General features: G+C 45.7%; 1 long non-coding RNA gene across 1 annotated transcript; it reads left to right on the top strand.

The window, feature by feature from the left end:
• Nucleotides 1-370: 370 nt before the first annotated feature.
• On the top strand, nucleotides 371-24,299 carry LOC135384093 (uncharacterized). Its single transcript, XR_010420246.1, has 4 exons — nucleotides 371-452; nucleotides 1,110-1,190; nucleotides 11,643-11,760; nucleotides 24,149-24,299. It is a non-coding gene; the product is annotated as an uncharacterized LOC135384093 (long non-coding RNA).
• Nucleotides 24,300-25,840: the final 1,541 nt, after the last annotated feature.

The raw sequence follows: 25,840 nt of genomic DNA, 5'->3' as shown, positions 1-25,840 counted from the left end.
TCCGCATCGGGATACCAAACACATCTGTTCTCTACGGTCGCGGAAGTCCTTCTTAGGACACGTTATACCAGTGCTCAATCTCAATAGCAAATTCGGCCACGTCAGACAAGTAACATTTCAGCTATTCCATGCATGCACAAAGTGTCTCACGACGTTAAAAAGAGAGGGGAACGTGAGCGTTGTCTTCACAGCTCTAAACAAGTTGATGAATCTTTGTAAAACCACCGCACTGGATAGAAAAGGGCAGCAGTGTGCGAAAAAAACACTAAAAGGCCGCATGTACGCACAGGCAAAGCGCTACATCTGCCCGGGAAATTCCGACAGCTGCGGCACAATTTTTCACCGCCCTCACATTTGACAACTCGTAATTGTCCGAGTGCGCAGCAGAAGCAGAAGCGCGCCCTTAAAAAGCTTTTTCAGTAAAGCCTTCTATAGTTAGTGTGCGTTCTGCGGTGAGTATACATGCGTCTCTCTTTGTTTGCAGTTCCAGCCATAATAACGAGTATAACAAAATCTATAGAAAAATCATCGTAGCTGACGCTAGACGAATTTGTCTTAACGCTCTTGAGATTGTTTTGAGGGTACCTGTCATAACGGAAATTGTTTAATGTCCGTTAGCTTTATAGGGGACTGCGGCAAACCCTAATTTCCTTTTTCACTACTACTAGGTACCTGATTTGTCTGACTCGGATCAAACAGTTTTTTTTAGAAAGTGCATGTCCTTGTTTTAGTAAAGTTAGACTAAAACAAACATGAAAGGGCGCGCCAGTGCAAAATGAAATGGGGACCCACACGATAACCTCTCATTACCACAACAGCCATAACGATCACATTCCCATGCACTTTGCAGTTGTCCGTGAAAGTTATAGTAACGCATAGAACAAAACCAATGTACGTATATGATAATTCATACTAATCAAATTCAGCGCGAAACGGAAAAACTCAAGAAGGAAGTTGGGACGAATTCCGTCTTCGGTATGCTTCGTCCCGTCTTTCTGTTGTTGTTGCATTTTGCGCTGAACTTTATCAGTAAGAACAACTACAACCTACTGAAGTTCTTGTTCAAGTCCTTGTTCTGACCCCTACAACTTTACACGTATTTGTTACAGAAACGGTTAAAAGACGATGTTCACTCCTGCAGCATTGGTTGCGCTTCTTTTTGTTTCAAGTCTCGTCACTGCACCTGACCCGTAAGTCCTCGCAATGTTTGTTTTCGCCTAATAGCATGTACTTTCACTTGGAATGCAATCCCGTTAATTTGAAATCTCTCAATTCGAACTTTACTGATAATTAGTACTCACGCCCTAGTCCTATCAAAGCCATGTATGTATCATAGGGGATAACATCTGCTAATTCGAACATATATAAGCGAACAAAACAGGTTACCCCAACGAGATTGCACGGTCGCGTCCGTCTACGCAGCGGTCCGAAAGCACTCAGCCGCTGGTCGCGAAAGAACAACACCAACTTTACCCCATCTATACCCCATATCGTATGGGCGATACTGTACCCCATCGCTGGAACAAGAACACGGTACGATTCACCGTAACGGTGTACGCAAACGCAACCGCATGGAAGGATACCGCTACCGGAGGTAGACGAAGCATGTACGTTGGTTTGCTGTAAAGTGGTAGCTGGTTTGAGGTGCTCAACACCCAGGGACGTTTCCAGACCATAAATTTGTGGGGAAGAGCGGGCGGTTTCTTCATCTAAGCCCTAAACGAGGGACGTTTAATGTAATGATTTAAGGAAGCGGTCGCAGAAGTCGCCCGCTCCGATCTCCTGAATCCGCCACTGTCATGATCCTTTGTTAACTAAACATCCTCCCCCCCCCTCAAAAAAAAAAAAAAAAGAAAAGCAAGGACGGTTACGACTTCTGTAACGCAATTTCGAATCTCAGCTGTGTGTACTTGAGTAAGGACACATTAACATTTGTACACAAAATCTTAATTTCCGTCTGTTGACCATTGCATTCTGGTCGTTGAAATGGTACGATGATGTCAGAGCCTAAGCCGCTTCCGCGCTCACCCCATCAATGTTTCTGCCTTGGTCGACACTGGTGCTGCTCTATATGTTGTACCCATTGATTTCAGCAAGTAGTTACACAATGGGACCTGTCCTTTCACCGGTCGCCAAACGAATAGTGCCCCCAGCGAACCTATTTTGCCTGGCGCAGTATACATAGCCCAACTAACAATTGAAGATGCCTGTTGCCGGGCTGAGTTCCTAGTTCTTCCCACTTATTCGTATGACGCAATGATCGGTTGGGACTCTTTGTGCGACAGCTCCGCAATCATCGGCTGTGCCCACCGCGAGATGCATTCTATCTGCTACGCAGTGTTGCCACACGTAAATTAAAATTATCTGTAGATCCGAGTCCGGAAAATCTGTAGATCGTGCTAAAAATCTGTAGTCACTCAAAACTCACTTTCTTGAACGTTTTGCCTTCAAATCTGGAATGTCTGCCTGCGTCTCTAAATTAGTGGAAGAGCAAGGGCTTATTTCGTTCCACTGGTGAAGACCACAGCCGGAATTCATTGCTGCGGAGCACTGACATTACGCGCTGGAACTTTCGGTTTCGGTTTGCGATGTCGCGTACTTAAAGGGACTATGAAACGATTTTTTTCTTCGTTTCGTTCGAAAGAAGACATTTTTGTGAGTCTAGAACCGAAATTTTACTTTCGTCGCGCGAGCGGATTGCTCGGGAGCGAATTTAAACGGAGCGGCAAAGGGAGGACAGCTAGCGCCGCGCCGTGGCGAGCTGCCGAGCGGAGACACAACGGGCAACTTGACACGACCACGGCCGGCTCAGCAACACGTCATCGTGACGTGTTGCCGAGCCGCGGAATCCCGCCAGGAGCATGCGCCGTAGGATCCCGCGTATGCGTTCATCGGGAGTGGAAATCTCCATGACAGCCACAGCGCGAGCTCGCGGCATTACTTGCCATTGTGCAACACCGGTGACGTAACGGGGAACCGAAGTGCGGTCCGTACAGTTACACCATCGGCAGGGAAATATGCGCGGGAGAGGAGGAACGCGGAAGAGACATTTCCAGCGCGCGCTCCTCGCAGAGTGGAGCGATTTCGTCCGGAAAAAATTGTGGCATATTAGTTTCTCTGCGGGAAGAACAGTTCCCATCGAAAAAAAGTATGGGGGTTCGGGAAATTTCATAGTCCCTTAAAGTCCGCTACAACACAAAAAAAAGTGTCACCGGACGTCGATTTTAATACTTTCACATGTGCATTCACATCAGTTGTGGCACTCCAACGCAAGAATAACGCACGGGCGCCGTATCGCGTGTAGTAGGAACATTTCTCTCTCTTGTTCCACCAGCACAGTGGTGAGCGAGGATCGCGATGAACCACAAAAACAATAATGTTCAATATATTATTTCCACATACATAATGAAAGCGTACATGCATGTCGTGAATTATAAACGTTGTGGATTCACTTCAACGCTAGTCAATCCAAGTCTGTGAGGCAGACCGGTAACGCGCATACAAACACTCAAGAAAATTTCCTCGCTCGCCAATGGTTCCGTCCCTGGAGACGTCCTTCTCCACCGCCGAGCCCTGCCAGTTTCGTGATCGGCGGATCAAATCATTCATGATGTAAAACCCCGAGACTAGGGAATACGAAGGAACAAACACAAACACGAAGTGACTTCGTGTTTGTGTCTGTCCCTTCGTGTTCCCTAGTCTCGGGGTTTTGCATCATGCATCATCTTCACCAGCTCACTTGCTTCCTAGCATTCTTTCCATTGCCAAATCATTGTCAATGGCGGCGGCGTAGCAGCTTGACCCAACAGCATGCGCTTTGTGTGCGGGAGGCCAGTTATGGTGGTCGTTGAGAGGCTGTTTCTTTACTTCGTTTTCATCAAATTAACTGCGGAAAATATTCCAAAAAATAGACGGTAAATACTCATTCTCCCGCTCTGCTGACGTTTTTCATCGTTGTCGTTTTGTGCACTAATGCGAAACACTGGATTGAGTGACTCATTCGTCGGAGCAGAAAATCATGAGATTTTCAGAAATCTCCGTAGATTTGTAGATTTTTCAAAAAGTAGGTAGATCTCACGATAAATCTGTAGGTGTGGCAACACTGCTGCTACGGCGACCTGAGCCATATTGCGTCACCTCGTGCGTTGCCGAAACTCCACGCGCCGCTCCCTCTCCCTGCTTTCCTTCTCCGCCCTCTCCTGTTTCATAGCCGTTTTGTGAGGAGCCACGCCGACCACGGAAGCACCCGTACCAGTAGGTCCGCTCATGAGAGCTGCTGCTGTAAAAAAAAAAAAAAAAATGTATACATGGGTACAGGCCGATATTTTTGCGAATTAGATAGGCTGAAACTACGTGAACGGGATTCGCGTCGCGAGGAGAACGGCGTATATGTGGTGCTGTAGTGCGTTTCAAGTGTGCGGATGGCTCGTTAAGTCTGCATAACGTTGGAAGCAATTTGGGAGAAATTGTACGTTGTTGCTGTGTTCCGCATGATGGAAAGCCGTTCTGAGGGTGGAGCACGGAAAGTCGGACACAGCTGTTGAATGTTATGTCAACATTCCACAACAAAGAAGATGATGACTCATTGTCTGTGACACTCGCGTGACAGACATCACGCTCATTCTAGTTCCTTCTAACGGAATAAACACATCGCTCATCACCTCTCATTGTCCTGTCTCATCTTCAACAACAGCTAAGCATCAATTTTTCCTTAAAACGTTAAAGGAGCACAGAACTGAACACCCAATTTATCATCTTTCTTTTTCTTTTTTTCGTTAAAATCACTTCCTGCGAAAGAACGATGACCGTTGGTGGCCTATAGAGCGTGCGCGAGGGCTGTGTTTCGCACGTCTTTGAAAAATTATACACGTCGTGAAAAGAGCGCATCACAGAACCAGAGCACATCGTAACGTATGCTATATACTGTCCTCACGTGACCAGTGTAGTACAGCAGCACAACTCAAGACGACCATCTGTTTACAAACATGTGACGTCATGAGAGGAGCGCTTCGCAAGGGTGATAGAGCTGATTGTGTCTACCAGGATGCTTCCCGCATTACGTAATCAGTAGAGCCCGGATTCCTAGGCAAATGCTGATTCTTTTCCGCGTGATCGTAATCGTGCCTTTTCAATACAGGAACACGAATGGGGCACTGGAGAACCTCCTGTATCGTTTTGGTAGTGCCTATAAACGCCTATTTCGACGTTGGTGCCTATTTTGGTGTAGGTGCCTAAAACTCCGATTAAACGTCGAAAAAATGTCTATAATGTCGCTTAAGAAGTAGCGACACTCCGTTCTGCAGGCGAAATTGACACCGATAACCTCGCACGACATTTTGAAACCATCGATGTCGCTCCAAAGAAGCAATTATCTCAAAGGTACAGGAATGTCAGCTGGGAATTGAAAATCGGTTACTCAGCACACTCGATTGCTCGTTCTTTCTCTCCCTTCCAGAATTGTGCTGTTGTTGCGTGGGTCGCTATTATAAAATATAGGCACGGTTCGTCACATTCTTGTTGATCTATCTCTCAGCACTATTGCATGCTTACATCTAAAGGAGCTTTTTCGCTTCCAAGTTTCCTGTTCTACAACTAATTTGACACACGGTAAATTTTTGGGGAGGGGATGTGACGTGCGAAGGTAGGTACAACTTCTGCAGTTTGGCAAGCTTTAGGAATGCCGCTCCCCCCCCCCCCTCGTTTCCTGCAGTCAGTACCAGCAAGGCACACCAGCGAAAATGACGTCCCGTCCAGTGTGAGGAGACTTCATCACCCATATTTGCTAGCTGTTGCGAGCCATGTGGTAGAGTCGAAAACGTAATCTAGAAGCCGGGACTTAAAAATTCAAATCAAGAAACTGACCAAAGCCTTCTATGCTCCAAGCCCATCTCGCATATCGCCAGTATGCTGGCCGCGACAAGTCCTTCTGAAGTGCCGTGGATCGGTGGCAACAGCTAGAAGCCTTGTCACCCTACTAGGATGGATAAATGCAAAAATACTCCAAAAGCCGGGAGACCACGTAACTAGACAAAAAGGTAGAGAACTCCGACTTAACGTAACATAATAACAAGGTTTACTCAGACGTTTCGTCCGTCATGCGACGGACATCATCTGTGCTAAAGTGAATGAGAGATTACGAAACCGGTCGCTATTTAAGGAGATGGGAGTATTGCTCAGGAAGGGGGCCACGGTTTTTGTTGCGAACCGAGGGGTCACCACGTATCAGACTTGTGCCCGTTACTCGAAAAAAGTAATTGATTACCGTTACCGCTACTTCTACTCAAAAAGTAATTGATTACCGTTACCAATTACTCGACTCCAAATGTAATTGAGTAACGAGTAAAAAAGTAACGCGTTACTTCGGTCGTTACTCTGCATTCCCGCAAATTATGCCCGTCTTTGTGTGCCTCAGATAAAAAAAAAAAAAAGGTTCAACGCCGGAACAGCTGAAATAAAACGGGAAACAAAAACGCGTAGGACAGGTAGATCTCTACGTCTACTGTATTTGTCTATTTGTCGCGCCACAGGGAAGACGTTGACCCGACTGTGGAAGAACATTGCCTGGAACTTCCCCATGACTCAGTAAACCTCCAGAGCTTCAGGTACCACCACACTGGCGTAGGAAGAGATTAGGGAGAGAGACCCTGAAATTCCAGAACGTTACAATGACCTGCGCTTGCTAGAGTAGAACGATCCAAGTTAATGCTGACGGCACGAGGGGCTTGACTTGGATCAGAACATCTGAAAGATAAGTTAATCTCTGCCGGAAATGTAATCAATTACTGAGTAATCGATTACCCCAAAAAGTAATTGATTACTTGAAAAATTACTTTCGCAGTAAAGTAACTGATTACTCGAAAAATTACTCACAAAAGTAATTGATTACAAGTAACGCAATTACTAGTAACGCGTTACGCACAAGTCTGCCACGTATGTGCCAAGACTCCAGAAGCTTCCTGTGTCCCCACCTTTGCTCTCGAGCCAAGGTCACTGCATCGTCGAAGTCAAAACCCCGTGTCCCAGCAATGTGTCCCATGCGTGTCCCATGTGTCCCCCCGTGTCCCATGTCCCGTGTCCCAGCAATGTTCTGTAAGCTCCGTCTTAAACCGTGTGGCGTGCGTCGCGCTCTTCATGTCCCGCTTATGTTCTTTGAAACGAGTGTTCCGTTTCCTGCCTGTCTCGCCAATCTAGCACGTTTCACAGTCTTAGCATTGTAGCTTGTAGACTACTCCAGACTGGTCTTCCGGGGGGACGGGGTCCTTAGGTTACGATATGAGATTTCGGAGTCTAATCTGCGGTTTGGACGTATTCCTGATATCCAACGGAAGCAAAGCCCGACGGATACATTCCGAAACGCCTTGGACATAGGGGATGACAACGCGTGTCTGTCGGGTGCGGTTCCCGTCCTGCTGTCCAGATGCTTGCAGTAAACCTTGTTATTATGTTACGTTAAGTCGGAGTTCTCTACTTTTGCGTCTAAGATGGATGGAGTTTTGCATTTCGTGCAACAGAAAGATTAGCGAAACAGCCACAGCTCCCATTTACGGTATTGTTCTTGCCGATGGAACTAATTCATTAACTTTGTTTTTGCACTTTTACTACTACATATTAAAAAAATGGACAATTTGTAGTGCCCATAATGCCCTTTTTAGTGCCTGAATCGGGATTTTGGGGGGCTTTCTATAGGCGCCTAAAACAAGGTTTTTGCGTGCCTAAAATCCGGGCTCTAGTAATCAGTGACGTAAGCTCTCAAGTCGTATATAAGCAGCGCGTGACATGCGAAGCCCAAAAAAAAAAAAAATCACAAGGAACGAAGCCATCACTATGTCACGAGCGCATCGAGTCGGCCGTCCGCGACTGCTCTCTACGACTGTTTTTTTTTTTTTTTTTTGTAAACTCGATTGCACAGCTATAACGCACCGTAAAGCGAAACTATTTTGAAAATATTCCTGGTGGACAGCTAGACGGACGTGGCTAGATTTTGAGCTATCTCAAATGTCTCCTCATTGCTCTTTAAAATATAGAGAGATTGCAGATGTCGAAATAGCCAATCGAAGCGACGGGACGCTCATTAGTGCGATACCTATTGCAAAGAACCCGACGTTAGCTTCCTGCCTTTCTGAAGGACGAGAAACGATGTTCGGTGTGTCAAGCTCAGGATCGTGAAACAGCTGACGAAATATGTCATGGTGTGTAAGAAACACATGGCAGGGGACTGAGAGACACGGAACAAGAAGGATGAGTGACAAATTTTGAGAATTCGTCTTCCGTCCTTCTTGTTCCGTGTCTCTTGGTCCTCTACCATGAATCTATATCAGCTTGCTTCCACTCTCGCCTTTCTTTCCATAGTGTGACGAACACTTCACCAACGAACATTTCAATACAGCACAGGAACACAACACAGATGCGGTTCGCAGAATCAGTTCAGTTACTAGTTGTTACTATTAGACGATGGAAAGTAGCTGTTCTGAGGCGGAAACAAACAAACAGACGACCACAACACGGTCTTGAAGGAGATATCGTAAATCCAGAGCTGCGTGGTTTAAATGCCGCCACTGTCTGGCTTTTCCGACTTCTGCCTCAATAGTTACTATTATATGTCTACAAGCGACGGACGCTTGTGACACAAACAATCCCTAATATGCGCAACCCGCCGGTTCTAGAACACTACTGCGTAGGAAGTCGCTGCGAAGCTCCGAGTGTGGACATAATTTATCGTATTGGTAGATTTTCTCATAAGACTCCCTTCTATGTTCGTGTTATCTAGGTAGCCGTATGATGGCACCTCTCGTTCGTTTACTCAGTGTAACCAGTCTGCACTGTTCAGGATAAGGATCATTCGGCATCAGTCAGCAAGACCATTCCCCAGCTTCAATACGTATTTCACCAGCATTACGTAGTCAAGAGGAGCTTATCAAATAGGAGGTACTGAGAACGGCAAGGTGGTTTGTATAACATACCCAGGACACTGCACGCTGCAGTCGATAAGATGACCTGCCGCCAGAAATGACTCTCCTTTACCAACGCAGCGCCTGCTGTTCCCAACGTGCTTCATTACAGTGAGCAGTGAAAGGGGCACTGAAAGCAAATAGCAAAGTGAACAAGTCTTTAGATTCTTCAACAGCATGAAACCTTCAAACAAATCCTGAGACGATTACTCGATCACTTTTGCAGAGCACACACAAGGCCAGGCGCGTTTTGTTGCTTAATCGTTCAGACGTTCATGTACCGTATTAACGCACTATAAATGCTTCGAGGAATTCATTGAGAGGAGGAAGCACTGTCATCGTCATCCACACACGCAATGTACCTCAGGAGCAAACACTGATACGTACGTTACAATTTTGTGCCGTCTAACGGACGCGTTATTCCTGCTCACGACAAAATAGCAGTTTGTGTGTCCACTCATATAGCGTCTTAGACCTCACAGAGTGTTCATTTTCGTTCCCATCTGTGTACCAGCGACAGAACGCATAGAGAACGCACCGAAAGTAAAGTATTGAATGCGAATTACCCGCGCCCGCCACGCTGTTGACTGGTTCTACTAAACATCGCGTGGTAACGGTATGATAGGTTCTGCTCGCGAATATAAGTAGAGTATTAGTATAGGGTAGGCTTAGTGGTAGGCGAGCCCTTTCACCATCCATCATCACCACCACCACCTAGGGGTAGGTTTCAGGTAGAGTTGAATATCGCGAATAATAGGGAAAGAGCCGCGTCTGAAGAAACGGAAGCAATCTCGTATAATGGCCTATTTCCTGCCCTGAGATGTTTTGATGCTTGCCTGTAATAAATCTTTTAAAATAACAATGTTCCACCCATATCAGTACTTCCAGCAACGGATGACCGCGATCGTGATGCGAGGCCTAGCGAGCCGTGACGCGTCTTCGTTGTAGCAAATGTGCGCTGTCGCGGCATCAGCCTCTCTTTCAGAGGAACTCCCTTTAGTTCGGACTCCACTTTATTCGAACAAATCTTCGGTCCTTTTCGAGTTCGAATTAACGGGATTTCACGGTATATATTCGAGACAAAAGATGCGAAAGTGTCTCATGTGAGAGATAGTTGTACCTCTGTCGCGCAGTGTACGGCAGTTAAACCTTTGCGTCATTTCACACCGACATCTATACACAACATGTTTACAAAACTTTCTCAAATGGATGTCTTATTTATTCCGCTTCACTTTTAAGAGGTAGCGAAAGCAACTTCTCTCTGGCAAACTTTTCCTGTGTCTTAATAATGCAACTGAACACTTTTCAAAGAGGTCACTCTCTCTGTCCGAGAGTATAAAGCGTGGAGTTTTGCAAACGCAAAAGTTTCCCACGTCGAAGGTGAGATGAAAATTTTCCGCTTTATTTGTGGACTTCATAAAATTTTATTGGTTAATTTGTGTTAGCGTGTTAACTGGTTAATTGGTAAATTAGTAACGCTCAAACACTGCGGAAATATCACAACCGATCGACTACAAAATCGCTGTACAAAATGGGCGCCTTCGTGCCAAACCTGGACTTTTAATATTATGATATTAAAACGTACACTAGCATGACATTACTACATGCAGTAGTATGTGCCAAGTGAGTGTCTAGAAACCGCTAATGAAGATGGCAGACGGCACTGTTAGCGCGTGTATAGGAGAACTTGCGGAGGTTTTCTTGTGAATGAAGCCGTAAACGCCGCAGATATGAGCCGAAGTAAGACACTGAATGGTGTGGACTTTTCAAACATCGCCGGTCCGTCAGTCAGTGACTATCCCAGATGTGGTGCTTCGCAGCGTACACAGCACCCATCTCTGTAAACATTCAGCGCGTGAAACCCCTTATCCTGGATAGTGGACGGAGAACCTGTCATGAAACTGCGCAAGAGACGAACCTGAATCACACACATTTCCACTTTCGAAAAGGTAGCGCATGCTGGGTTATGCATGACATGTAGTAAATTCACCAATAATCCGGGCGTTACCGTGGTACAGGGAGTATCCCAATGAAGACTACTGTGGGATGCTCGCATTTTTTTCTGTGGTTTGTAGTCCTTTGGGTCTACCCAAATCCTAAAGCAAGAGGCTTAACACGCCCCTCCTTCTAGTGTGCCACCATCATCTCACCCCTCTCTCTTTCGCCCTCCTCTCTTCTCCCTTCCCCTGGGTGCACCGACCCGCCACTTCAGAGCAGGCCGACCGCACCCTACGTCACCTTCACCCCTCCCCCCCCCCCACACATGATGGGTACCAAGCCAGCTTGCAGTCTGCACTGATTTAAAGGGGCCTTTCCGGGCTACGCGCACATTACGGCAACTCCTTGCTGTTACCACATACCCCTTACAGCCCTGATTTCTACTAGTTTCAACTAGTTTTGGCCCTTGAAAAAGGTCAGCATTTCATCACTGATGACGATGTGAAGCAGGCCGTCCTATAATGGTTCAGGCGTACTGACAAACCTTTTTGTGCCGGAGCTTTACAGGTATTAGTTCAAAGCTGGAATAAGTGCATCAACGTAGCCGGGGAATATGTGGAAAAATAAATGGTGTTTCCGTCTCTTGAAATTTGTTCTTTGATTTTATACAACTCAAAAGTCCCGGTTTGACTTGGAAGACCAAAACGTTGTACACTAAATGTAAGTTTATATTGATCCAGTTGTATATTCTTCCAGTGAATCCAGTGCCGACCACGGAGGGTTTGACGTGTATCCAGAAGTGTATCCACCTATCTCTGGGGGCTCAGTGACAGACCCTTTGAAAGGAGCTGAAGTCTCAGTAAAATCCGAAAAGGTAATGGATTTTTACCGTCGGGTGTGAAGTTGCATTATTTACAGATACATGATTAACGTAAGGGTGCTAATTTGAATAGGGGATAGTATGAGTGTCGGATCAGTGACCTCTTCCAACCACACGCAATGGTTTTTGGGAACTGGTCCAAATCAACATATTTCACAGTGAGAATATGTGAATATTAAAACTCGAATAATAAAGATGTACGCGAAAAGTGGGCCCCTGAAAACCTCAAAATCAAGACAGTTTCCCGTTTGTATCTCATCCAAGCGTCCGAGCTTTGGTTTGTGGGGGCGGGGAGAAGTGTCTGAATCGGCTTGTTGGCCATACAGGGGTGGGCATCGTCAGCTTTGGTTCCTAACGCTCTATTACAGACTACAATAACGCATTATATTTATCGCGAGGAAGAAGACGAATCATCCGGTGGCGATGGTGGTGATGGAACTTCTTACGATAGTCGGCCACGCACAGGCGGAGAGCGTAACGACTATTCGCCTCTCCAACTACCTATAGAGGCGCTCGCGTCGTCCTCAAGATGGCGCAGAAAAGAATGATTGCCGATGAACAAATCGCCCTGCTTCGTGCCTTCTTCCACGAGACATGCTTCAAAAATTGTCCAAATAACATAACTCGCGCGTGGTTTCCTGCTGTCTTCGTTGTTTTCGTTCACGCCGCTCCTTTGACAGTATTTTTTTCCTCTTCCTCTTGCCGACATTGAATATTCTTCTCCGCAGTAGTTTTGCACCGCGAAATTGAGCAGTTCTGTTTCTCTTTGAGTTCTGTAAGCCAGGACACTCCATCGCACACGAAGGGAAGTTGCGGCAGTTTCGGGTCAGCGCGAAATATACCTGTCGTCTGCTGTTACTATCATTCATTGAGTGCTTCTGCTGGGATCCGCTAGGTGGCGAGCAGCCTGCTGGAGAGGCGAATAGGAGGGTGGGAAGTAGAGGATTGTGCGTCTTCGGCCTGCTCTGAGAACGTCAAGCGGTGTCAAGCAGTTTCTGTTTTCAAGTCATCGTCATTTTACAGAAAGAACAGAAAGAAACTCGAAAGAAACGAAGCAAGAAACGAAAAAAGTACGCAAAAAAAAAGCCAGTCAGTGCAGTACAGGCACGACATGGCACAAGAAAGCCCAGTCAGAGGGCAGACGCAACGCCCGAGTCTTTCAGGACGCGGAGCAGGGTGACGACCCTCTGGTTAGGTGGAGGGACGGGAACAAGGAAGGTGGACATGGACATTGTGTTGCAGCCGAGTTGCATTAGACGGTGACGGAGGGCTTCCCCTTGGGAAGGTGCTGCTGGGAGTGCGGAAGATAATGGGGAATGTCGGGGCCACCTCACCACAGCATGGAACACATGGGGAAGCTGGAAAAAAATGGGTTCCTTTTTGCCTCGGCTAATAGTTTTGTGCTGCACATATGCTTTAACATTAAGACAATTGAATTAACATGAATGTCACGCTTATTGTTCAAGGATATATCCTATGCCAGGGACACGTATCAAAGTTGTTCGTGTCCCTTAACCGCTGTTTATCTTGTGTTCACGCAGCACGTAGAACTGCAGCAGTACTTTTCCACATGCGAACCGGCAAAAGTGTTACATCTGGTCGCAAAATTCCTGCAGCTGTGGCACAAATTTCCACTGCTCTCTCTTTTGACGCTGCTCCGTTTTCCATACATGCACATGTTCCAGCTCCCACTTCCAATAGGGAGGGGGAGCGCCTCATGGCATGTGATCAGACTGTAGTTGTATTTAAGGGGATAAAGCATGCGACCCAGAATGTACTTGACATAAGCAGCCCTTAGAAAGATTTTTAGTATAGCATTATTGCATTATTTACAGATACGTGATTAACGTAAGTGTGCTAATTTGAATAGGGGATAGTATGAGTGTCGGATCAGTGACCTCTTCAAGCCACACGCCCTGGCTGTTTCGAACTGGTCCAAATCACTTTTATGGTTACATAAATCATTAGTATAAGCAACACATTTCACAGTGAAAATATGTGAATACTAAAACTCGAATAATAAAGACGTACAACGCGAAACGTGGGCCCCTGAAAACTTCAAAATCAAGACACTTTCCCGTTTTCATCTCATCGTTAGATTACCAGATCTTTTAGTCGTAAGCAATGGTCGGAGATCTGGTTTCTGGGGGTGGGGAGAAATGTCTGAATCGGCTCGCCGTTATTGGCCACACAGAAGTGGGCGTCTTCAGCTTTGGTTCCTAATACCCTATTACAGACTGTAATATAACTTATTATATTTATTGCGACGATGAAGACGAATCATCCGGGGGCGACGGTGGTGATGGGACTGCTTGCCGTGGTCGGCGGCGCCGAGGCGGACAGCGTAACGACTATCGCAGGATGGGGAGTAGAGGATTGTGCGTCCTGGGCCTGCTCTGAGAACCTCGAGCAGTTTCTGTTTTCAAGTCATCGTCATTTTGCTAAGACTCATAGAGAGGTAGAGAATTCACATGGATATAGAACAGGTCTGAGCATCATGTTCTGTTGCAGGGTCTGTACGCCTCACTCCACGCACTTCGTACGCAGAGTCCCACGTCCCACATCCTATTATTTTTTTATGTTACCGATTTTTAAAAGACCCCATTTTCGAGGCCGCCACAGACAGTGGTGCCAATGCGGCGCCGAGCAGATCAGTGAAATAGGAACCCGCTAGCACGAAACTTCTGCTAGGATCCCAATCTTGAGGGATTTCCTTTTGGCGCAGCTCTGGCAGTGCACTTCGCTGATAAAAAAGTTTACGTCAGTAGCACGTGACACAAGCACTAGCAAGGCTACGCTAAAGGACATTCCTCAAGGTTAGGATCCTAGCAGAAGTTTCGTGCAAGCGGGCCCCTGCTTTGACCGGTTGCTCTATGACTCCACGTCGTAGCGCTTCGGCTCATTCCTGCTTCCGTTTCGAGCACCTCGTCGCGCCGTGTTCCGGCGTTCGCCACGCCCCTGTTTGCAGGCATTGTCATCAAGATGGGAAACAACTCAAATCCGTTTGCGCGCTCGGTTCTACGTCATTCCGAGATAGGGCGAGGAGGAGGCGTCCCAAGAGTCAAAATGTCTCCTGATTCAAAGTGCCATAACCCCGTGACGCGGGAGCGCAGCGTGAAAGGCTTTCGACAGATATGTTTGGCGCCCATCAATCTAAATTTCAAGCATGATTTCGTCTAATATCCAAAGTTGGATTTACAACCCCCTTCATCAGCATCAGGCTTTCGCTCTATAACGTGCACACTATAAAAATTCCACACACAATAATAATATAATAATTGCACATTATAATAATTCCTTTGTTTGTTGCAACGAAGGCTCGCCATCCAGTACAGTACAATCCAGTTTGTTTCTTCTTCCATGGGAGGGAAAGATGCATCATCCGCTGAAGATGAAGCCTGATCTTGTGCGGAGGGACACTGAGCACGGAGGGACACAAGACCAATATCAAGCACCGCAAACCACCAATTCCCCTTTACTTAACACGCTACAAAATTATATACAATTATATACGGTAGGAAAAAAGGGTAGGAAAGTCAGAAAAGCGTTCACAGGAGGCGACACCTCATTTCATTTCCCACATAACCGCCAGCAGTGGGTTTGACTGTCCTTGCTATGAAACTTCACAATCATCATAGAATACAGGTGTTGTTGCACTGCAGCCGATAGAGGGTTTAATTTCACCACCTGAGGGTTCCTTAGCGTGCGCCGAAATATCTACGTACGGCACACTCCATTTAACCCCCTCTTGATCTTAGGATCAGCAGGCAGACACGCTGTCGACTGAACCAACGAGGACGGTTACACAGAAACGGCGCATGATCCACAAGTGACACGCTGAGAGGTCTGTTTTATATACACAAGACCGCACTTTAGGGACATTGAATAAACTATATATTTTTCAGAAACAAGCTTTAAAGTTTTCTGATTCTTGCCACAGCCTCAAAGAACACTGCGAAACAGAGTTAACCTACTTAGATAAGACCTGCTCCTGGAGTAAAGACTGGTACCTATCCGAGATTACCTTTGAATTACGGGAAACATTATGAAAGATAGGCACTACAATAGTACGTTTTGACTCCTGCGGCCCTTCTGGCCAGTTCTCCCAAGCTCAGGCATCATCTTCCGTGGATTTCGCCCACCAGCTTGCCTGTATGCATATAAGTAATTTTATCAGGTCCATCACCTTCGCCTTGAGCTCTCAAACTGATTGTGAATTCTCGCGCTGCCTTTGTAGAAAAACCTTTGCGTTTGGGCTCCTATTTGCAATATCATTCACGTTGTTTTCCTTTTTCAGTGGAAAAATATTAGTTTCACACATGCATTGGTTGTCACAGCGTTGCTGATCTGCTCGCGTTAAAGACTACCATATTTTAAAAAATCAAACGCGTTCATCATGTGAAAATGAAAAAAAAAGAAAGAAAGAAGTAGCGAGGGGGGTTGCGGAACAGGGTCACTCATTTCATTCCAATTCCAATCCGAGGAATGGAAATCTTTGATAATTCCATTCCTTTCAGTTCCTCGGAATGAAAAGGTATAGTCGATTCGCACTTCTAGAATGGCTTGGCAAGCTCACTCCATTCTTTTAATTTTATCAATAAAAGAAACGGGACCGGTAACCGTACTTGCTAGCCTAGCAGTGCTATAGAGGAGATCCACATTGCTCAGCACGGAAAAAGTACCAGAACATGGTGCTCTTGACCTTGATTGCAGGTGCAGGTGCGTGTACAAAGGGCGCGAGGGAAGAAACCGGCAAGTTGAAACTAAGACAACCACCGGGCACCATGACCGTTCCATTCCAATTCCACTCTCGCGAAAAAATGCCTAATTCCATTTCCATTTCAAATCTAGGACAGTTTTCGCAATTGAATTCCAATTCCACTCCGATCTGTGACAAATCTGCAATGATTCCGGAATCGTTCCAACTCCCTCAACTCATGAACAACCCTGAAGGTGTGAACTTTTTGACATTCAAGTCTAGGGCGGATTCGACAGGTCGATTTCAGGCGGCTTTCTCTTCTCCGCTGCGGAAAAAGCATGTTTTACTGATCGGTTCGGATTGGGCTCGCGTGTTTCACTGGTCGTTTCGGATCAACTCGCTCCGCAATGGGGTGCCTCGTTCTTGCCCCACCGAAGCAGAGCTCTCGGATTCGGCTGGAGCTCCAGCGAAAGTATTGCTGTACTGTTGGGGACACGGTTGTCTAAAACACAGGGATGACATCCAATGTATTGCTCCGTAGACGAAAGCATGCTGAGCGAACGCAATGCATCCTGGACAGGTCCTGGTCGCACGTCACAGCTAACGTCGCGGCACACGTGACCTTAAAGATGGCAGCGCCCGTGACCGGCGGCCAAACCGTTTGTAAACAATGCCGTTGTTGTTTCTGCACGACGTTTTGGATGTCCGATCACAGTAATTATTTTTATCCGATAATCTCGCAGTAAAACGCGCAGTTTTACACATAAAGCCTCGTACAGTTGACAACTTCCAAAGACGTGATGACGACAGCGCGTTAAGACTCACTGAGCCGATGCGATGAACTTAAACTAAGGCAAAATGGGCTACCATGTTGCGGAAGAAGCACCGCATAGTTTACGCTGGCAAAATACATTCATCTACTGGTGTTTTGACGACGAAAATACGAGGGTGGTTCCATAAGTTTCCGGCCGGACCAACTTTTAATAGTCATAGCGACGAAACAAGTGTATCATTTTTCGACATAGTCGCCCTTAACTTCTATGCACTTTTGACACCTTTCAACCAGCATTCTTATACCCTTGAAAAAATAGTCCGAAGTTTTGTCCGCAAAATGCTGGAAAACTGCCTCTTGGACCTCACTATCGTTTTCAAATCTCCGTTCTCTGAGATCCCTCTTCAAGTTTGAGAACAGGAAGTAGGCACTCGGTGCCAAGTCTGGACTGTAGGGTGATTGGTGGATTTCTTCGAAGCCGCACTCTTTCAGTGCAGCCTTGGCAACAGAAGCCGTGTGGACTGTTCTGGAGCAACCGGACACCTCGACTCAACCTGCCGCGCCTCTTTTGCTTGATGGCGTCTCGCAGTCATTGCAGGAGTGAAGCATAATAAGTCGCACTCACTGTGGTGTTCCTGTCTTTGAAGTCGATGAGGAGGATCCCGTGACAGTCCCAAAATATTGTTGCCATGATCTTCTTTGTGGATTGTGTGACCTTGACTTTCCTTGGGGGTGCATCTCCTGGTTTGCGCCATTCCATCGACTCCTTTTTCGAAAGGGGATCATAGTTGAGCACCATAGTCTCATCCCCTGTGACAATTGACTTCAATATTTCTTCTTCGTTCTCTTGACAGAGCTCAAAAAACTCTTTGGCACAGACGACGCGCTGTTGCTTTTGAACTGACGAGAGAAGTCGTGGCACCCATCTCGCACTGACCTTTTCCATGTGACGGCCCTCGCCGATGATGCGAAAAACGGTTGTTTTGGAAACCCCCCGCCTTTCTGAGATTTCCTTCACATTCAGACGCCTGTCGCTCAGCACTTCCTCCTCGACAAGAGACAAATTTTACTGTGTCACCACTTTCGCTGGACAACCATCGCGTGGATCATCTTCAGTGGACTCTCGCCCCAGTCGAAACTGCTTAGCCCAGTCTTTTACCGTTGTGTACGACGGAGAGGCTTCCCTGTACACGTTGTCCAGTCGCGCGTTAATTTCTTTAGGCGAAAGTCCTTCTTTTATCAAGAATTTTATCACAGCGCGGTACTCGATTTTTTCCATTTTAACTGAAGAGTGCACTCTGACTGTTTGAAATGCCGCTCTCCAACCGACAAAAGCATGGAGACGGTAGAGGGTGGTGCTCCGGTCCTCCAACAGATGGCGCCACGCGTCCTTAATCGCATTTTCAAATTCGCGCGCATTTTCTACCTCGGGCCGGAAACTTGTGGAACCGCCCTCGTATGTCGGTAAGCGGCAAAATGGCATGTAAACAAAGTCACATGACCTCAAAATGACGTTTTCTATGACGTGCGACGAGGACAAGATGGCAGTTATGCCAAAAGCACCCGCTTGAGGGTATAGCTACAACAATGGCGGGTTTGTGTCACCCCTGTGGTCTAAAATCACCAGCCCATGGCCGAGCAGTCCTCTATCGGCGACGTCGCGCACGAAGGAACTATACCATCACAGACTCCGAGGTAAGGCCAGGCAGCGCCACCTGTCCGGAGAGAGTACCATCGCATTCTCAGCGTCGTCTGCTAGGGAGCTAGGGAGAGCAGTTCGGGCTGCCTCGTCTCGGGGAGGGTATTGGTATAGTTCCTTCGTGCACGACATCGCCGATAGGGGATCGCTCCGTCACGGGCTGGAGATTTTAGACAACGGTGTCCCCAACAGCACCTTCCGCATCTTCAAGGCCAAGCAACAGCGAGTGTTTTGCAGAATATCCGAGTTTGCGGCATGTGGGCAACGACTTCCGTCAGGGTCGTGGCTGGTGCGCGATTGTTTTTCGGTGGCGGATTCGGATTTGCTCACTCCGCGCTGGATTTAGCCGGTTTGGGTGTGGGCTGCAGATCGACCAGTCGAATTTGCCACTAAGATTACTTGTATCGAAAACGTATCCCCTCAGAAGGGAAACTCTGCTGCTTGATATACTGATAATAGCGCTGTCAGTGTTTAGCTATTCTTTCCTGTTGCTTAGTTACTTTTGTTTCCTTTTGCTGGGTAAAGTATCGCCCCTGGCGATGAAACTCCCCATTCATCATCTCAAACATGAAGTTTCTTGTTTTGCTACCGCTCGCATTAACTCTCTCTTACGACTGTTATCCAATCGTTCGGTGCTTACATTGTATGCCGGTTCCGAACTAATGGATAAAACTAGCGGACTTCGTTAGTTCAAAGTAGACTTGAGAACGCTACAGTAGCGGTGAACAGGCAGGCACTCACGTGGAAATATTTCTTTAAAGTTGGAAAGCTTTGTGTGAAGAATAGAAAAGCGGGCAACCTAAATACCAAAATATTCATGAGATAACTGATGTTCTGAGGCTGGAACAACACAGAAAGGACAATTACATGGAAAGCTTCGAATTTGCCTAAGAAATTAACGATGAAAGATGAAAGTCACTGGAAAGGACAGCCAGCTGTAGGGCTCGAACCCACTATTTGTCTTTTCTATGTTGTTACAGCCTCAGAACATCAGTTATCTCATGATCAACAGTTGCCGCTTGCGTCGCTCCCGTCGTATGAATGTGTGTATGAGTGAGCAAAAATGCAAGAGTGAAAGGAGGATGAGTGAGAGAGAGCGGCTGGTTTGTCCCTTCAGATGACGCACCCTTGGAAGTCGCTGGGGAGGTGTGTTAGCTCAGCTCAATGGTAGAGCCCTGGACAGGCAATCCAGAATATGTGAGTTCGAGTCCTACAGCTGGCTAACCTTTTTAGTGACTTTCATCCATCACCAAATAATTATTAAAGGGACGGAAAAGTGAAAAATAATCCCCATATTTTTGCAACTATCGTGCACAACATCATTGTTTGATAAACACACGGAAAGCATTACTTCTCAATTCGGCATATTTTTTACGTATAAATATTTTGAAGATTGCCGGAACATGGACGGTGCTGCCAACGAACGGCGAGAAAGAGCAACTTGGGTTTCGGGTCCAGTGCTCCCAGAGATTGGTCAACCCTTACCACGTGAGAGTTAATTTTGTAGAGAACAAGGTTGACGCACAATATCTTACAGCTAAACGTCATTTTAAAAATGACGCTCACTTCCATAGTTTCTACATTAATACAGCGTTAATAAAGCATTCAGCTACTCCACCGCTACGAGATACGATCCGCAACGCTATCTGCTAGGCGTTTATTGTGGTTTGTTGTCTACGTCGTGGGTGGTCATGCTGGTCGCGCGAAGCAGAAAATGCAAGTGAATCATATGTTTGTGGCTGCTGTGTCATGTATTCGAGAGACCGACTGGCGTAGTTTTGGTGTTCGGGGATGCAAAAATCATCTTCGTTCATCTCCGACGACGGACGTTTCCTACCACAAGATTCCACAGGAGAGTTCGCGAAAACGAATGTGGTTCCAAGCACTCCGCTATTAGATACAGCAGTCGTGTCGTGTGTGCTGAGCTCATTTTGTTGCCGATGACTACGAAGATGACGTAGAAGGCGAATCGCGAAGACGTCCTAAGCAAGCTGCCATTCAGTAACCAGTGATTTTGCTTCATCGAGGTGACGAGTTCAACACAACCTCTTAGGTATGTGCAGGTGTCACGCATGTATAAATTATGATATAGCAATTCCATTTAACTTATGTTATCCTACTTGTCCCGTACTGAGCATTGTCAACATCAACAAATTTGATTTTAGGGGCCTTTCAGTGTTGAAGTGGCGCCAGACTGCTTCGTGTGTGTGATCCAGTCACTCAAGTTGACATGACAGAAATAGCTGAAAGCAGGTATGCAAAGTCCACAGATAGAATCACGAGATCTGTTACGTGTTGCAGACTTCCTGACATTTTTGGCGTCTTTGGGCAGGTGCAGAACATTAGTATGACACCAACAGCAGGAGAAGAAACCGATGAGAACTTCTTTGAAGGGTAGAGGACTACTTCCTGTTAAGGTACAGTTATGACTAGGGAACGTTAATTAATTTCCTAGAGATGCATCCTCTGCACTTGAATGCTCACTGAAACAACGAAAGTTCATTGTATTTGAAGCCCCCGTACTGGAATTGTTCAAGGCGTGTCACAGCTGCAGTGAGCCACACAAGACTACATCATATTGGTCCTAAATTTGCAGAGTTCCCCTATCTCGGACACAACGGTCAGTTCTCTTTACTGCTCTCTCGATCCTACCTTCTCCTAGATTAAGGTGGTCCTGCGCTGCATGGGCACTGCTTATGCTTTTTTCCACTTATGCTTTCAGTTTCTTGTTCTGTTGAATAAATCTTCAACTGAGAGTTTGCAGCCATCAAGCTGTCTACTGTGTTTGCCCCTCATCTATATTGATGTGTTATAACGGTAGAGCACTTCAACATGACGACAACTTCCCAACAACAACCAAACAACCTTGCCTAGTCCTACTTTTGGACGGAAACTACACGGTGTGGTAGCATCCACATATATAAAATTTTAGTCGACGGAGATTTTCTGTTTTTGTACAGCGTTCATTGTACATTTCTTTTGTCCTGGTTAGCACGCATGAAGAAAAGTTCTCATCTTCATGAAGATGACAGGTCATTGTTGGATCTGTCTGCAGCATTATTGTTCCTGTAATTTTCTCATCAACAGGAGAATACAAAAGTGCATACTTGGTGAAATATAACTTGCTTGTTAAATTCAAAAAGGAAAGGCAAAACTGTTTATACTTCTCTTGTTTATTTTGTTGCAGGTTTTACTCTATCAGGTACGTCAAAACATCAGAGGGCAAGAAGTCCTACTCTGTTTCCTAAACTTCTGGACAATAAAAAAGAAAGATATAGTTTCAGGTGTGACAAAATGTTGCTTCTGCTCATATATTATATTTCAATTAAATGTTACGATGCATTTGTCGTGTACACTGAAGCCAGTTGCAGTTGAAAAGTTTGCGGGGCTGTCAAAAGTACATCTCAATTACAGTAACAGAGAACTCATGCACTAAATTATTTCACCATTTTTGACTATTATGCACACCAATGCTGCATGGTTGAGTTTGTACCCAGATCCGAAGGGTTGATAATACTTGAAGTCAGCCCTCAAGTCCTTCTTTACAAATGCTAGTTGGTGACGTAATAATGAATCAGTTACAAGTACTCCTTTTAGTAAAACAGAGTTAATCAAGTGTTAAATCCCAATTTTGGTTCAAATATTAATTGTTATTTGGAAACATGGTCAATAAGAAGTATATTAAAAGCTATGAACACAGTTGAGCTGAATGACACTGATGAAAATTATTTTATTTAGTGCTCATATATACAAGACATTAGTATAACCTACAAATACAGATTACTTAACCCTCAGGATCACTTAGCTCCCAGGTTACTTAACCCTCCAAGAACACACAAATAATTATGCTGTGACAGCAAAGAAAAAGCAGCGAGAAAAACTTGCAGCAAGCAACAAATGAAAATTTGCTGACATCAACATTTCTACAAGTATGCGCACTGATGGGAACGCATCCCAAATAGCATGCACGACGCGGATCGAGATCCAGTGGAGTACTTTCTATTGTATTTTTTCGGAGCACCCCATATCCTTCTTGTGAATGGCCGACAGGTGATATAACGGAATTTCCTGCAGAAATAAGGGTTTTCCGTCCAGTTTGCCGTTCAAGTAGCGCGTAAAGACCACACGGCGCTGCCGGGTATGTAGCAATGCTCTTCAGTTTCTCGGTTGTATGTAAAAGACACTTGCAGTACTTCGGTATCAAGGCACAGTATTTCGAAATATTCGTTAGTTGTGATGCAATTGTCTGTCCGCCGCTTTCCACACGCATTCTCTACCTGTTGGCAGCAAAAACCGTGGTATCCGTCGGTTTGCATTTCACACAGAACACCTGCACGACGAAAAAAACAGCACTTGTTTCGGCTTACACAAGTGCTTCTCCATGATACATGGAAATTTCACAAAGCAGTCGATGTTCACGGCACGATGAGCTACTGGTGAAGACGAATGTGACTCCGGTTAATCTCTGGACGAGGAATCTTCTACTGCGAAGCACACACCAGTGGCACACACTTTCCAGCACGCTAACGCAAGAACAGAAGTTCTGTGAGCGACAGTTCTCGAATGCGGAATTCCAGCGCACTCATGTTCAAAAGGCTCGACATTCTCGGCAAAAGTGGTCACAAATGCCCACTGCCATTTTCGTTTTCGCCGGATTAGCGACCGGAAGCAAGCGTATTACATGCGTCCTCAACAGATGGCGCGGAGTCATGCAATTGTTGACAGACTGCTCGGTTTCCTACTAGATCCCTGGACATGCAATTATGGCAAATTCGATTGCAGAAGAACTACAGCGATTTCAGCGGAGTTCTTTGATATTTGAACTTTTGAAGGTTCAAGCTTTTCGCTGAACATAAAGTTTCGATAGGTTGATATTCACTTTTCGGTCCCTTTAACGGGTAAGGCAAAAACAAACTGACTTGCACAAGAGGACTATCAAACCATGCAGGCGGTTTCGTTCACGTACGTTTTCTTTCTTTTTCTCCTTGTTAAGAACGGCTTACGTGACATACCTGGTGTCTTGAGTTGTGCTGTAACGGGCAAAAAAAAAAAAGGAAGAAAAATGCTTACGGAAATTGTTTCGCCGTTAGCTATACGGTAGACAGATTTCTTTATGAATCCAGTTTCATGAATATTAATTCTCCTTGTTTTTTTTTTCATGTTTGCTGTGATCACGTGGCTTATTGTGTGCATGTAAAATCTTTACACGCAGGATGTTTTGGGGAGAAGCCAACGGGCAATTCCTAGTAATGTGGCATGAAGACGGCTTGGAGGTGTAGTACACCATCACACCATCGTGGTTAAACTACAAGCGTCATCACTGGACACCATACTCAACGAATAAAGAGAGTTGTGTCCGTAAATTGTCTGCCTCCAGTTTATTATAATGTTGCTTAGTTCTGTAGCGCGACGCAGAGCCTGCCTACGTTTTCTTTATACGGTATAGGAAGGCACACTCTAGCACAAGTACCGCTTTTGTTAGCCATGTCAACAGTATTTATAGGATTTTTGAATGATTATGAAAATCCACAATAACATTGAACTGAAATCTGAACATTTTGTTTTCAATGAAATTTCAATGGAAAATATTGAGACAACCTGAATACCACAGAAGGGGAAAATCCATGAAATTTGACTCTAATTGAATTAATATTGAGATATATTAGTGCTATATTAGATATATAGCAGAATTTCCGCGGTGCTTCGCGACAGAATGAAGAAATGCTGCTACCAGAGCGGCCAGCAAGGACTCCTTTACGCGACGGCACTGACGCCTCGCTGACGCCGTAGCAGCAGTGGATACAGCACTGATCGCAATCCTTGGGCCACCAGACACTTGTGGAACCATCACCAAAGACACCGACTGGTGCCTCAAGCAACACTACGCGAGGCTTCAGTTTGTTCATCACGTCGAGCCCTCAGCCTCCGATGACTATATACGGTGGCGCCAGCGGGCTGACAGTGCCGAAGACACGGCAAGCGAAGCTGAACGGACTCCATGCGAAACGTATGAGAAAGCACCGGTTAATCTCCTGAAACTGGATTCCTTTTAGTGCTATGTACTGTATGTATGAATGTGAGTATCCTCCTGTAACGTTCCTGTTCCTTAATATGTTATGTTTTGCATCTGTATATGTATGTATGTAGACAGGGTGTCCCAGCTAGGTGTATACAGAGTTTTTAAAAATATATATAACACTTTTTCCAAGATGAAATCAATTGCAATATAGCATATACTGAAGGGCACTTCCCTAGGAGGGCATTAGCACAGTTCAAAGGCAATGTCTTAATTAACTTTCATTAATTAACTTGTTAATTATAAAAGCTACAAAGTTGTCCCAATGAGAACATCTGTTCTTTTCGGTCACCTGATATCGTAGCCGTTTTGAGAACAAAAATCCATTCCATAGATCGCCCGCAAAGAATTAGTGAAGGAACGCCATTTTTTCTTTATTTTGTTCATTGCGCATCTTCGCAGACGGGTATTTCCTTCATCCCCAACGTGAGAGAGGGAAGGAGCACAGTGCCGCCTCATGCGTCGAAGATGAGCTTTAACTTGCGGAAAAAAACAAAAACAAATGTATCGGATGACTATCGGAACTGACCTTATCTTGAGTTGCATGTTCTGTTTCTTTTTAATCTTTTTCCAGGACGCGAGAGGCGATAGTGTGCTCTTTCTCCCTCTCACATTGGGGATGAAGGAAAGACGCGTCTTCTAAGAAGCGCAATGAACAAAATAAAGAAGAAAATGGCGTTCCTTCACGAATTTTTTGCGGGCGATCTATCGAACGGATTTTCATTCTGGAAACGGCCGTTGACGAAAGAGCACACAAAGATCTTCGGGAAGGCCCCGCATGATGACGTGTTCAAGGATAACAGCGTAGTGCTCCTTGGGGACGTCCAA

This window comes from Ornithodoros turicata, chromosome 2 (genome assembly GCF_037126465.1).
Source record: "Ornithodoros turicata isolate Travis chromosome 2, ASM3712646v1, whole genome shotgun sequence".
Classification (NCBI taxonomy): domain Eukaryota; kingdom Metazoa; phylum Arthropoda; class Arachnida; order Ixodida; family Argasidae; genus Ornithodoros; species Ornithodoros turicata.
This window is presented reverse-complemented; position numbering and strand designations above follow the sequence as displayed.